The sequence below is a fragment of the Bidens hawaiensis genome, unplaced genomic scaffold (assembly GCF_021521415.1).
Source record: "Bidens hawaiensis isolate Kalapana, Puna unplaced genomic scaffold, B.hawaiensis_p1.1 tig00057657_1, whole genome shotgun sequence".
Taxonomy (NCBI): Eukaryota; Viridiplantae; Streptophyta; class Magnoliopsida; order Asterales; family Asteraceae; genus Bidens; species Bidens hawaiensis.
The window spans coordinates 92920-106811 of NW_027500386.1; the positions used below are offsets into that span (position 1 = coordinate 92920).

Genomic DNA, 13892 nt, shown 5'->3' on the forward strand with positions numbered 1-13892 from the left:
GGTCAATCTCCCAGAAGAATAGCAGAGAAGAACAAAATATTTTGGACAATTTTTCTCATCCTTTTTATTCAAAATCAAAAGAGTACTTGTAGAACATAAATCTTGGAAAACAAGAAATAAGAACTTGGAAAACAAGAAACAAACCATAAATTAGGAAACAAAATAAAATAATTGTAAAACATGATTTCTTCAATCTTGGAGCCTTTTCGGAATCATAGTTGCACGTTTGGGTCTTCCAGTTGTAATCGGGGGCCTGGTTTGGCTGTTGGGTCTTCCGAGCCGATCGTATCACACGGTCAATTAGTTAATTAGCAGGAGGGTGCTTCGGTTAGCTTCATATTAATAGGCGTGTAACCCGAAACTTTTAAAGATGCAAAAAGACAGGACAGTTTTAAGCCATCATTGGGTTAACTTTTGCTACTTGTGGAACAAGTGCTAGTACTTTCTCGCCTCGTGATGGACTATTATACCCTTTTAAATCGGCCTTTGCGATTTAAACAGCATCGACTGATGGTGATGGTGTGGCGGTCGAAGCTGACGATAGTTTAGGGTTAAGTTCAGATTTTTCAAGCAAGAACCAATTTGATACCTATTAACCAAAACCGGATATTTTCAATAGGTTAATAACCGGTTAACCAGTTATTACCGTTAGGAATACATAAAGGGACACACGAACACGCTACCCAATAAACACGACGACTACCATCACTAAACTGATTTAATATGAAAAAGTTAAAATAAAAATAAAATATATTAGCAATTATCTATGTTTTTCGTAAGGAGATTATATTTTTTTAATTATAAAATTTCAAAAACATATTAAAAAATAACAGTATTTATTGAGTTAATGTTATATATTTCGTAGGTATTGACAATAACCGGTTTTGACTAATAACCAGTTTCGGTTGGTAAGTGGTATTTGCACCTCTAGTAAGTTAGATGTCACATAAACAATGTTTATCAGGGTTTTTTTATAAACAAAGTCAAAAATAATAATATTACTTCAACGTTTGACCCGTTAGAGATGAAGCATAAGCAAATCGACCCACTTATACAAAGTTTGAGGTCAATTGCAACCCGTATGCTGCAGTGATTTAGCTAAAATTATTGTAAAATTATTATCTATGTAAACAATAAAAAAAATTATTATTTTTATTAAGTATGAACATGCCAATTCAAGTATGCTATACCTCTAATGGGTCAAACCAACAAAACGGGTTTGCACAAATGGGTCCATAAAGTTGGACCGAGATAGTCCGGGGTCCCTTTTTTCAATTCTTTTAATAGTCAACTAGTGGATGTCCCGGCGCGCTGCGCCGGAAGTTTCAGTTGATTGTGTTTTTGGCCTGTTTAGTACCCCATTATAGTAGCATCTGTTAGTACTTAATAGGTTTTCACAAAAGCTTTACTTATTTATATCCAAATTCATATTTAAACTTCCTTGCATCTCATGTTAAATTCACATTAACATGCCAAATTTCCTTGCATTTACATCTCTTAGTATGCCAACCGGATCTAGTCAGTTTTGTGTGCTAAAGTAGGTGGTCTCTTTACTTCTTTGTACCGTTGACGCCCGCAACAGATGTAAGGTCACTGAAAAAGTAGCAACGGTTAATACTAATCCGTTCACATCAGACAACAGAAACCCGAGTTATCACATTAAGTTTACCTTTTTTAGGTCTCTTAAATCTCCACTGAACATTGTACACCTTCTTTATGAGATGAATTGTACACAATAAGCGAAACTTACCTAAATTTACATAAAATGATTTAACTCTTTTACTTTCATATGTACACAATAAGCGAAACTTACCTAAATTTTCAGCCGAAAACCAACCTTCAAAATCATCCATCCTACCAATCTTCCAAAACATGTTGAGTCTTATCATCCTTCATAAACTACAACAATGAGTTGCCTGTAAAAGAATTGTTACAAATATTATTAAGGTTTTGAAATTCGAGTTATTATTTCTCACTTTAATATAATCAAATTAAAAAAGATATAAACTATTGGATCAGATTAAAAACATGGATTAATATATTTGTGTATATAATTATTATTCACTTTATTTACAATAATAAAAATAAAATTACAGAAAAACTTAACAGCTAAATAATGAGCTGCACTAACGTTCCATCCTCCTGTGTATTCATTAAACTAATCAAGTGGAAGTTTTCTCTCCAAAATAAGGGTTAAACTTTCCAGTACTCATATTGTTAACTCCTACTCTATATATATATATATATATATATATATATATATATATATATATATATATATTACTTAAAACGACAGAGTTGAATACTAAGGTATGAAGTAAATGACCAAATTAACATTATATTAAAGCGAATGGCTCGTTTATGTTTGTTGGTTCAATAAATGAGTGAACATTGGCAAGGAATTCCGTTCGATTAACTAAATGAACGAACACCAACAAAGGCCATAATTCTGTTCAATTGTGTTCGTAAACGCTTGATAATGTGTTCGTAATAGAACAATGTGTTTTTTCCTTTGTGTTACTAAACCTTTGCGAACAAGTTCATTTCCTTAATGAACAAGCACAGACAAGAATTTTTGTTCAGTTAGGTGTTCGTGAATCGTTCGCTACATAAACAACGCGTTTTTGATTCCGTCAGGTTCAATTAACAACATAATTACTAATATATATAAAAGAGAACTTTGGTGTCGCAAGTGCCCTATTGGGCCACTTTGGCGGCACCGTATTAGTTTGTGATTTTTATTTTATTTTATTTAGTTTAGTTATCATAACGAACGTAAGGGAAACCGACTAAATGCCAATTTTTTTTTGTTTTAGTTCTGGTACCATAACAAAGCTAGCGGAAACCAACCAAATTCGAGTAGACTCGCCCCTTCGAGCCTGTGACTGACAACACTCGGGTTTTACCAGCGCGAAAGTTTACCGTCGGACGCCCTCTCTGGCCATCAGTTCACCTTCATTTTTATATTTTTCTTTTCATTTTTTAGCTCAAGTACCGTAACGAGCGTAATCAAAACCGACCGAAATCGTGTCGAATTACTGCCATGATGACCGAGATCGACAACTCTTGTATTTTCCACCGCCCGGGTTTGCCGACCAAATAAACATCATTTTAAATATTTTGTTTCTTTATATGTTAATGTTTTTATAAGTTAAAATGACTATTATACGTTTGGCCAAAATATTTGAGTTACATGTTAATTAAATTTTTATAAATTACTTAAAATAAGAATTAAAAAAAATAAAAATCTTGAAATTCGGTTCAGTTCGGTTTTTTCGGTTTTTATTACATGTAAAACCAAAAACCAAACCATAAGTTCAATTTTTACAAAAGCATAAAATCAAAGCTTCGTTTTCTGTTTCGGTGCGTTTTTTTGGGTTTGGATTTTTCAACTTTTCCGGCCCTTGCACACCCCATCATACATATTAGACCCATGACTTGATGGCCACGTAGGAGTTGGTGGATAACCCTCCGAGTTTAAAAACGATTCAGTATAATTAATGAGCTCTCAAACTAGGGTTGTTCAAATTACTCGATGCTCAATAAAAGATGCTTAGCAAATATTCGTTTGATTTTGGCTCGGTTTGTAAACGAGTTGGACTACTTAGCTAAGTTTGTAAACTAGCCAAACACAATCAAGCCCTCTTTTGATTCGATTTGGTAGCTAAAAAATCATCCCAATCCTAGAATAACTAGGGCCGTCTAAATTGATCGTCGCTCGAACTTGCTCGCCGCTCGATCGGAAAATGCTCACTCGTTTATTCGCTCGATTGCAAATGAGCCGGTATGCTCGGTTCGGTTTGTAAACGGGCTCGAATATTTTTATATATAATTATATATGAACAAATATATAAGTATATAGACAACATATATAAATTTAAGTATACAATTTTTTAGCCTTTTTAATTTTTTTCTATTCCGTCAATTTTATAGTTTCATTTGTTCGTTTCAAGTTTTCAAAATACTAGAAGTTTACTTACATTTTCATTTTATCTCACTTCAAACTTCTTTCTCCTAAAAATTTACGACATATTACACGTTTGTCCAAAAGCTATTAATTTACAACTTTTTTCGAGAATCGTTCTTAAACGAAAAAAATATCAAGAGACATCCTTCACATTTCAAAAACCTTGCTCGTTTCGTCCTTTCACAAGCAGGTGTTGGATTTTTCCATCAAGGTTAAACTACTGTGCAAGGCACATGACTGGGTTTAACGGAAAAATCTTACGCCCGTTAGCGGAAAGGATGAAACGTGCAAGGTTTTTGAAACGTAAAGGATGTCTCTTGATATTTCTTTAGATTAAGGATGATTACTAGAAAAAAAAAGCTATAAACATAAAGGACTAAAAGTGCAATTTGACTAATTTACAACTTTTATCGGGAATCGTTCTTAAACGAAAGAAATATCAGGGGGCATCTTTTACGTTTCAAAAACCTTGCTCGTTCCGTCCTTTTCACTAACGGGTGTTGGAATTTTTCCGTTAAGGCACATGACTAGGTTAAACAGAAAAATCTGACTCCCGTTAGTGGAAAGGACAAAATGTGCAAGGTTTTTAAAACGTAAAGAATGCCTCTTGATATTTCTTTCGTTTAAAAACGATTACTAAAAAAACTATAAATTAATAAATGATGAAAAATGTAATTTACTCTATTTTAGCCGTTCAGTTGTAAACGAGCCAAACAATGAGCAAACCTTCGCTCGGTTCAGCTTGGCTCGTGAACCCCTTAGAATAACCTCATAATTTGAAAACGGGTCGGGTACAATCACAAACCTTCGGGTCTAACCAAATTAAAACAAGACAAAAATACGTTCAGAAGTTGTTCATAATAATAATACGTCCTTCTCTTGTTGGAATGTCGTCACCTGCAGAGTACGTAACGTTTTCAAATATTATTATTATTTGCATGCATGTTTACGTAAAATAATGCTTATACGATCGCTTCATTTTATTGTTTGTTTAGATCATAGTTACTGATGATTTAAAATGTGCAAATATTTGGTTTGATTTTAGATTTCGAAGCATTTGTATGCATGTTTGTATTTAATTGCTGTCTACTGTTTTTTTATAGGTTTTTAAAGTGAATTATAAGCTTGTTTAGAACACGTTTGGATTGAGTTTGAAAAATACTTATTGGCTTTTCGAAAAAGCTATTTTGAAAAGCCAGTATTTGGGGCTTTTGGAAAACTGCTTTTTAACCCTTTCAAAAAGCTAACATAAAAAGATTTTTGTGATTGTCAAACACATTTTAAGTTATTGGCTTTTTGAAAACAGCAATAAGCTAATAAGCATTTTTCAAACGCAGTCCCAAACATTCTCTTATATTTCATGATTCATCTTACCATCATTTGTTCATTTAGACTCTCGAGTGTTAGGATTAATGCACACACGAAACTGAACACATACGCGTAAGCAATAACTAACACGAGGATTTAACGTGGTTCGGTCTAAACTGACCAACGTCTTTGGGTGGTAACTAGGTATTCTTTATTGGGTGACAAAGGATTACAAGTACATAGCATTGTATAAATATAAATAGAGACTAGTCTAAGGTTTATAAATTATTGAACAAGAAATCCCGACTGGGCTGGGCTTGGCTTAGGCCCGGCCACCCACACCCGTCTCCTCTTTGACTTCAAATAACAAATCGGCCCATACAAGGCCTACAAACTCAACATCGAGTACTAGGGTCGGGTGTGCACGGTTCAGCTAGCTTATTAGCCTCAACGAAAGCCAAAGCCATAAGCTAATCTATTTTATTAACCAATTGGCTTTTGGTTAATTGGTTCGGTTTATTCGGTTTGGTTTGGTTTGGTTAATAACCAAAACCAAACTTGGGTTAATTTTTGCTTTGAAATACATTAAATGGAGGTATAAATTTATAAAAGCTAGAAATATATGAAAATAGAACAGTTCAGTTGATTTCGGTTAACCGAGGGTACAGAAAAAAAAAAGAAAAAAAACTGATAACCGATTTTCAGTTAATTTGGTTTTCAGTTAATCAGATAACGGTCTGGTTATCGCTCACTCCTAAATTTAGAGGTGTGCATGAAACAGAAAAAAAACGATCCGAAACCAAAAAAGGCGAACCGAAACAAAAACCGATAGTTTGGTTTTATGCTTTTTGAAGAAAACGAACTTAAGGTTCGGTTTTGGTTTTGTATGTAATAAAAACCGAACCGATTTTATAGATTTTCATTTTTTTATTATTAATAAATATGTAACTCCAATATTTTATAAACATATATAATCAGTTAGTTATTAATTAACAAAATGATTTAAGCCCAAGCTCGTAAGTTTGGGCCAAATTTTCAAGCTCAAATAGCAAAACCGAAATCGAACGATTTTCAAAATTTCAAAAACCAAAGTTTCGGTTTTTGGTTCGGTTTTAGCCCAAAATCGACCCAAACCGAACCGTGCAGAACCCCACTGTCAATGTCGATATGCGATTTTTATATCACTAATTGAATGTGGATTCTGCATTTGTGGCATATATATTTAGCTGTTATTGTTCAGTTTTCGAGTCTTCGATCTATGGCAGTTAACAAATAGTTTCTGAAACAGTAAGACTGTTGCAACTTGCAAGTTATTACCGGAAAAATATCAGATATCTGAGATATCGGTGGGATATCGGTAATTTTAATATCAAGTAAAATTCATACATATAGCAATTTAACACTACCATAGGACAAATTACCATTTTGCAACTTGCAAAACACTAGCAATCGTGGCAAGTAGGAACTGATTAAGACTTAAAACACGAACACTGAACACTAAAATTTGATAATTAAAACTGATATCGGGAATATCGGTGATATATCGGTCAAATATCGGTCCAATATTGGTCAATATCGCCGATATTATCAGTACTGATATTCTAATCGATATTTTGACCGATATTTTACCAAGGGGCCGATAACCGATATATCACTGATATATTGGAGATATATCCGCGTTATCGACTGCATAGGTTTTGATTAGATGTGGTTGTACAATACATAATGTATTGAGTTCATTTGTCCAAATTAGGTGAGCTTTTAGTTGAGTATTTAGTAAAAGTGGTTGTAGTTGTGGGTGAAAAGTATAAAATGGCATAAAAGACACATTAACACATTAAAATAGTATCTATAAATAATTATGCAGTATTTTTTTAAAAACGAACGGCTTGCATACGTTGCTTCATATTTTGAGCTTAAAAACCGCTACATGTACGTTCGAATATGGGTGCGTTTTTTATTTGTTTCTACATGTACGTTTGAATACGGATGCAGTATTTTTTTAAAAACGAGCGCCTTGCATACGAATCTTATATTCACAAATATCTTTTTAAACCTTAAATATGTTTGAATCCAACTTTTTTCTCAGATGGTACAATTCACTTCCACCTATAAGCAAGGCTTATGGGACCTTGTGTTTGGTGACTACTGCAGCAGTTTCATTGCAGCTACTGCCAATGTATTATATTGCATTAATACATAAGGAGGTTTTTTATCATTTCCAGGTTTGACATCTCTTACTAATTTAAAAATATATATATATATGTAGCATGTTTGTTTAAACTTGTTATTTCAGGTGTGAAGACTTCTTACAAACTTCGCATTTCTTGGCCCGTTCTCTATGAATTTCGGGATCCGCTTATTAATGATGTGAGTGATTTATATAATTAATGTTTCAGTCATGATATAAGTATTCATGTTTTGAGAATTGGCAAGATCTTTTTTTTTTTTTTTTTTATGTTTAGAGCAAGGTATGGTGTTCAGCTGGAGAACGGCCCATTTAACAGGCGTACAGCAGACTTCTTATGGATGATGATATTTGGATCTTTAACGCTTATGGTTTGTGAAAGATGTCATCATGTTGCAGCATGTTTATATGTTATGGCTATTTTTGAAAAACAATATTATCTGCTTGTTTAGGTGTTATCTGCCTTACCTTTCGTCGAGTCATACTTTATGGGGGTATCGCTGGTTTTTATGCTCCTGTACATGTGGAGCCGGGAATTTCCAAATGCCAGCATCAACATTTACAGGCTCGTGCAACTAAAGGTAATCCACCCACCCCCCCCTGCGCGTTTTTTTCTTTTTTTTTTTGTAGATCAACATATATAAAGTATGAGGTTGCTAAACGGGTGGGCTGGATTATGATCAAAATGTGTTCGGTTGTACATTGGTAGTTTTTAGGATGTGTCGGGTTGACCCATTAGCGCGTTAAATATGATTACAAAAAAACTATATTAAATGTCTTTAGAATAAACTTTTGGCGGTAACGCAAAAAAGTTCCACGAAGCAGATGCCAAATTTTTGAAGTAAAAAAATAAAATTACTGTCGACTTTTTTATCTGGTTATAACTTTTATTGTAAAATATGGCGGGCCCACATATAAGTAAACGGGTTTAAATTGCCGTCTGTAAACTCTGCACACTATTTTGCAGGCATTCTATTTGCCATGGGCCATGCTTGCTATGGATGTGATATTTGGTTCACCACTCGGGCCCGCTCTATATGGCATCATAGCGGGCCACCTATACTATTTCTTGACGGTTTTGCATCCGCTATCCGGGGGGGAGTTTATGCTGCAAACGCCTAAGTGGGTGTATCCTTTTCTGTTATCTTTTCTGCGTTCCCACTTGAATTTCAAATACTTATATCAAGTAACGGGTCATATGGACGGGCCAGATAACGGGTCAAAATGGTTTTTTTTTTTTTTTTTTTGGGTACCGGTTGCGTTAGCCTGAAAAAAAATGTCTTTAAATGGTAACATACAATGCCCATAAATGATTAAAAAACTAATATTATTTTAACAAAAATAGAATAATTTTGGAAACTCATACTTTATCTAAAAGCACATAAATTATTAGTGTGTATCAAATATGATTAACAAATAATATTACTTTAATGAAAGTAATAATATTTTAAATAAAATAATTTTGGAGGTTTTATGCATTAAAAATACAACGTGGCCGATTTTTGACCTGTTTCCTTTATAAATATTTTCTCTGTCAATTTCTTTTGAGATTTCTTAACTCAAGATTGCATAGGCATAAGATAGTAGCAAAGTATAGGATTGGAGCTCGGAAATATACGCCAATGCGTGAAAGTAGCAACACCAATGGGGCGTTTAGAGGAAGATCTTATCGTGTTGGCGGTTAACCTTATATTTTTTGTTTAGCAATAATCACTTTGATCTCTTAGTTTATAAGTCGTTGATCGACATTCTTAATGTCATTAAGGTAGAGTAAAAGTTATTTTCATGTATGTTCAAAAATCGGTTTAAATTTATTTTCGACTTTATTTTGTTAAATACTGCAACTAAAACAAGAAATCCTATATGAATTTAGAGAATCATTATATGAGCATATTGGTCGTTCGGATGTATAACATTAGACAGCGTATATAACACACGTACATATGCATTTTCGCGAGCTAAAGGGCTAACTATTGGGGGGGGGCACAGGTTCGAGTCAGCAAGAGGTGGGCGCTAAACACCATGCCGAAGGGGTGAATAGGGCATGATGGGGCGGTAAGGGGTTAATGCTGGAAGGTTCATTGGAATTTAATAATCTTTATTGACTGGTATTGGCCGATAATAACCTATATTCATTTTATCGCCAATGGCCATCCCAATTTTAAAAAAGTTGGCTGCCAATGGTCCCCCGTTAAAAAGGACTTAACGGTGTTATACTTTTTTTCCGAATTTCAAACTAATGTTTTAGGGCTTTTGATAGGAAAGAGAACACGAGTCGATTGATGTAAAACTTAGTTTGAAACGGTGCTCCAAAACGCTGAAACAATGCTTCAATTCGGGTGTTTGAACTTCCAATTAACAAAAATCAAGTCGTTTGGATCATCGTTTCGAGCTAAGTTTTATATCAATTGACTCGTATCCTCCTTCCGATCAAAAGTCCTAAAGCATTAGTTTGAAATTCAGAAAAAAGTATAACATCGTTAAGTCCTTTTTTAACGGAGGACTATTGGCGACCAAACCTTTTAATTTTGGGACCGCCATTGATGATAAAATGAATATGGATTATTATCGGCCAATACTCGTCGATAGGGTTTATTAAATCCAATAAACCATGCTGGAAGGGGGGATGGGTAGCACTATGGTGCGGTAAGGGTGCTGGCTGACATGGATGGTGGTGGCACCCCTGGTGTTAACCCACAACGATCGGCCTAACAATTAGAAGTTTTCGTCTACGATACTTACGAATTACTGGTCCACGTGGTCGCCTGTGTTTGTTTAAACATCTTTTGTTTTTTTATAACTTTTAAAATATAATTTTTTTGTAGAGTTCCAAATATATCGTTATGACATGCTTATTTTCATCTATGTTTCAATGTAAGTTTCATTTAGAAGTCTTTTTAGCTTTTTTACATGGTTTTTTTATCATTACGACTTAGTTATTCTTTTCTACGATAGTATTAACATTTCAGTCTAAATTTTGTTATTCACGTTTTAGCTTGCTGGAACGCAGAAATCTTAGTACCCAGCTCAGTAGCTTCACACACGTGATTTGTCTATAGTATAATAAAATTAAAAATACGTTTAAACCCAATATTTAAATTTAAAATAGAGTAAATTACACTTTTCAACCTTTATTAATTTATTGTTTTTTAGTAATCGTTCTAAAACTAAAGAAATAACAAGAGACATCCTATGCGTTTCAAAATCCTTGCATGTTTCGTCCTTTCTACTAACGGGCGTCAGATTTTTCCGTTAAACCGGTCATGTGCCTTGCACATGACAGTGGTTTAACCTTAACAGAAAAATCCAACACCCGTTAGTGAAAAGGACGGAATGAGCAAGGTTTTTAAAATGTAAAGGATGTCTCTTGATGTTTCTTTAGTTTAAGAACGATTACTGGAAAAAAAATGCTGTAAACTTAATGGCCGAAAAATGTAATTTGACTAATTTACAACTTTTTCAGTAACCGTTCTTAAACGAAAGAAATATCAAGAGACATCATTTACGTTTCAAAATCCTTGCCCGTTTCGTCCTTTCCACTAACGAGCGTCAGATTTTTCCGTTAAACCTGGTAATGCGCCTTGCGCATGACATTATTTTAACTTTAACGGAAAAATCCAACGCTCGTTAGTGAAAAGGACGGAACGAGCAAGGTTTTTAAAACGCAAAGGATGTCTCTGATATTTCTTTCGTTTAAGAACGATTACTGAAAGAAACTTAAAGTACCAAAAGCGTAATTTGACTCTTGAAAATAATAACAAACGGACAATATCCTCCGGTCCGGCGAATAGTCCGGCGAGAATGAGGGAAATTGAATGGACGTATGAACCGGTCGTCAGACAATTTACTCTTTGACAATCTTGTTTATTTAGCCTAACAAACCCTAGCGACTAGCATTCAATCTGTCAATTTGAATTAATTATTGCGTGAAGATGTCGTGGCAAACTTACGTGGATGACCACTTGATGTGTGATATTGAAGGCACTGATCAGCATCTGACGTCTGCTGCTATTCTTGGTCTTGATGGTACCGTTTGGGCTCAGAGTGCTAAGTTTCCACAGGTTATTATTATTATTATTATGATTATTATTTTATGATTTTGTTTTTGTGTGTTCGGGTGTCGTTAGGTTACGGTATTTTTAATGGTATCGATGCCAGACCGGGTGATTTCTTTTTGGTACCGGTAACATTAGGTTATTATTATTATTATTATTTTATGATTTTATTTTTGTGTTTTCGGGTATCGGTACCGTTGGGTTACGGTATTTTAATGATACCGATAAACCAGGTGATTTTCATGTTTTTGGTGTCGGTATCATTAGGTTATTATTATTATAATTATTATTATTATTATTTTATGATTTTATTTTTGTGAGACGGATACCGAACCGGGTGATTTTCGTGTGTATTTGGTATCGGTACCGTTATTATTATTATTATTATGTTGAAGTTTTATGAAATTGTTGTGTTGTGATTGATTTGAGCATTTCTTTTAACGATTACCAAACCGGTTCAAAAACAATTGGTACCCGTGCTCGATTTTCATGTTTTCGGGATCCGTACCATTTGGTTTCGGTATTTTTAATGGTAACGTACCAGCAAATTAGTATGTAGTGTTATTATTATTATTATTAAGCTTATTGGTTTAATCGTCTCCGGTTTTGGTATTTTTAATGGTACTGATATCAAACCGGTACCTACCGACTGGTACTCGATTTTCATATTTTTGGTATCGGTACCATTAGGTTTCGGTATATTTAATGGTACCGATATCAAACCGGGTGATTTTTATGATTTCGAGTATCGGTACCATGTTTACGGTATTTTTAATGTTATCGATATCAAACCGGGTGATTTTTAAGTTTTTGGTATTGACGCCATTAGGTTATGGTATTTTTAATGGTACCGATACCAAACCGGGTGATTTTCATGTTTTTGGTATCGGTAACATTAGGTTTTGGTATTCTTAATGGTACTGGTACTGAAACAATGATTTTCAAGATTTTGGTCTCGGTACCATTAGGTTTTGGTATTTTTAATGGTTCAGATACCGAACCGGTACCAACCGACTGGTACTCGATTTTTATGTTTTTGGTATTGGTATCATTAGGTTTTGGTATATTTAATGGTACCGATACCTAACCGGGTGACTTTTATGTTTTTGGTATCGGTATCATTCGGTTTCAGTATTTTTAGTGGGACCCATCTCAATCAGTACCGATATTTTTATGTCTCTGGTATAGGTATCATACGGTTTTGGTATTTTTTTTGGTAATTTTAATGGTACCGATGGTGCGAATGCAATCGGTACTGTTACTTGATTTTCATGTTTTCGATGTCATTATGTTTAATGATACATGTACCACCCGAACGCAATCGGTACCGGTACTTGGTTTTCATGTTTTCAGATGTCATACCATTTGTTTTTAGAATAAGCTTTTATCAGACAAAGCGAACGGTTCATGAACAACTAAGCATATGAAAAAGAACTTCCGTGTTCGTTTATTGATGAAATGAACTTGTTCGTGAACGGATCACGAACACAAACAATGTTTATAATCTATATGATTAGATGATTAGATTAGAGAAGTCATTAAAACGTATTAAAAATCTTTAATGAACAAACATAAATAAACATAAACAAACAAACATTAACGTGCGTAAGCGGACATAAACGAAGGTAAGCAAACACATTATTACATTACAGGATATGATTTTAAGAATTTGCATTCCTAATTAGTTTATTTGAATTTAAAAAAAAAAACAAACTTTTGTTGCTTTATGAAATTCACATTTGTAACTTTTTTTTTTGTGCAGTTTAAACCTGAGGAGATGAAAGGCATCATCAAAGAATTTGACGAGCCCGGTCACCTTGCCCCGACAGGTATGTTCATCGCGGGTGCAAAATATATGGTACTCCAAGGCGAGGCTGGAGCTGTTATCCGTGGAAAGAAGGTAATATTAACTTCACGGGTTCTGGTCAAAACGGGCCTGGTCGGGTTGGTTCATCTGTTGACAGTTGTTTGCCAAATTAAAGAAAAATATATAGTAAATGCGTTTATATAGAGTTTACCGTTGCGTTACTTTTAAACAAATTTCAGCCCGTTTGATTTATTTCCTTTTTACAGTTTTTCTGTTTGGCCCGTTTAGACAAAATTAACCAAAATCAACCCGTATATAAGTAATGAGTCGAAACTGCAACCCTGATTATTATCATTGACCATATGACTTTTGCATCATGTTATATTGTAAATTGTACATACTTTCACTTTTAGCATTGTATTTAAATATTCTTTATATACATGTACATATATTACTTGCATACATTAGCAACAAAATGACAAATAAGTTAGATAAAATAAAAATAAATAAATAATTATTGCATACAATAACAAACAGGTATGCAAATAAATCCTTTTATTTTGATCC

The 13892-nt window shown here is 34.0% G+C and overlaps 1 pseudogene; it reads left to right on the top strand.

Moving 5' to 3' along the window:
- The first annotated feature begins 4854 nt into the window (after nt 1-4854).
- Nucleotides 4855-9148, top strand: LOC143601940 (derlin-1-like; annotated as a pseudogene).
- The last annotated feature ends 4744 nt before the right edge of the window (nt 9149-13892 follow it).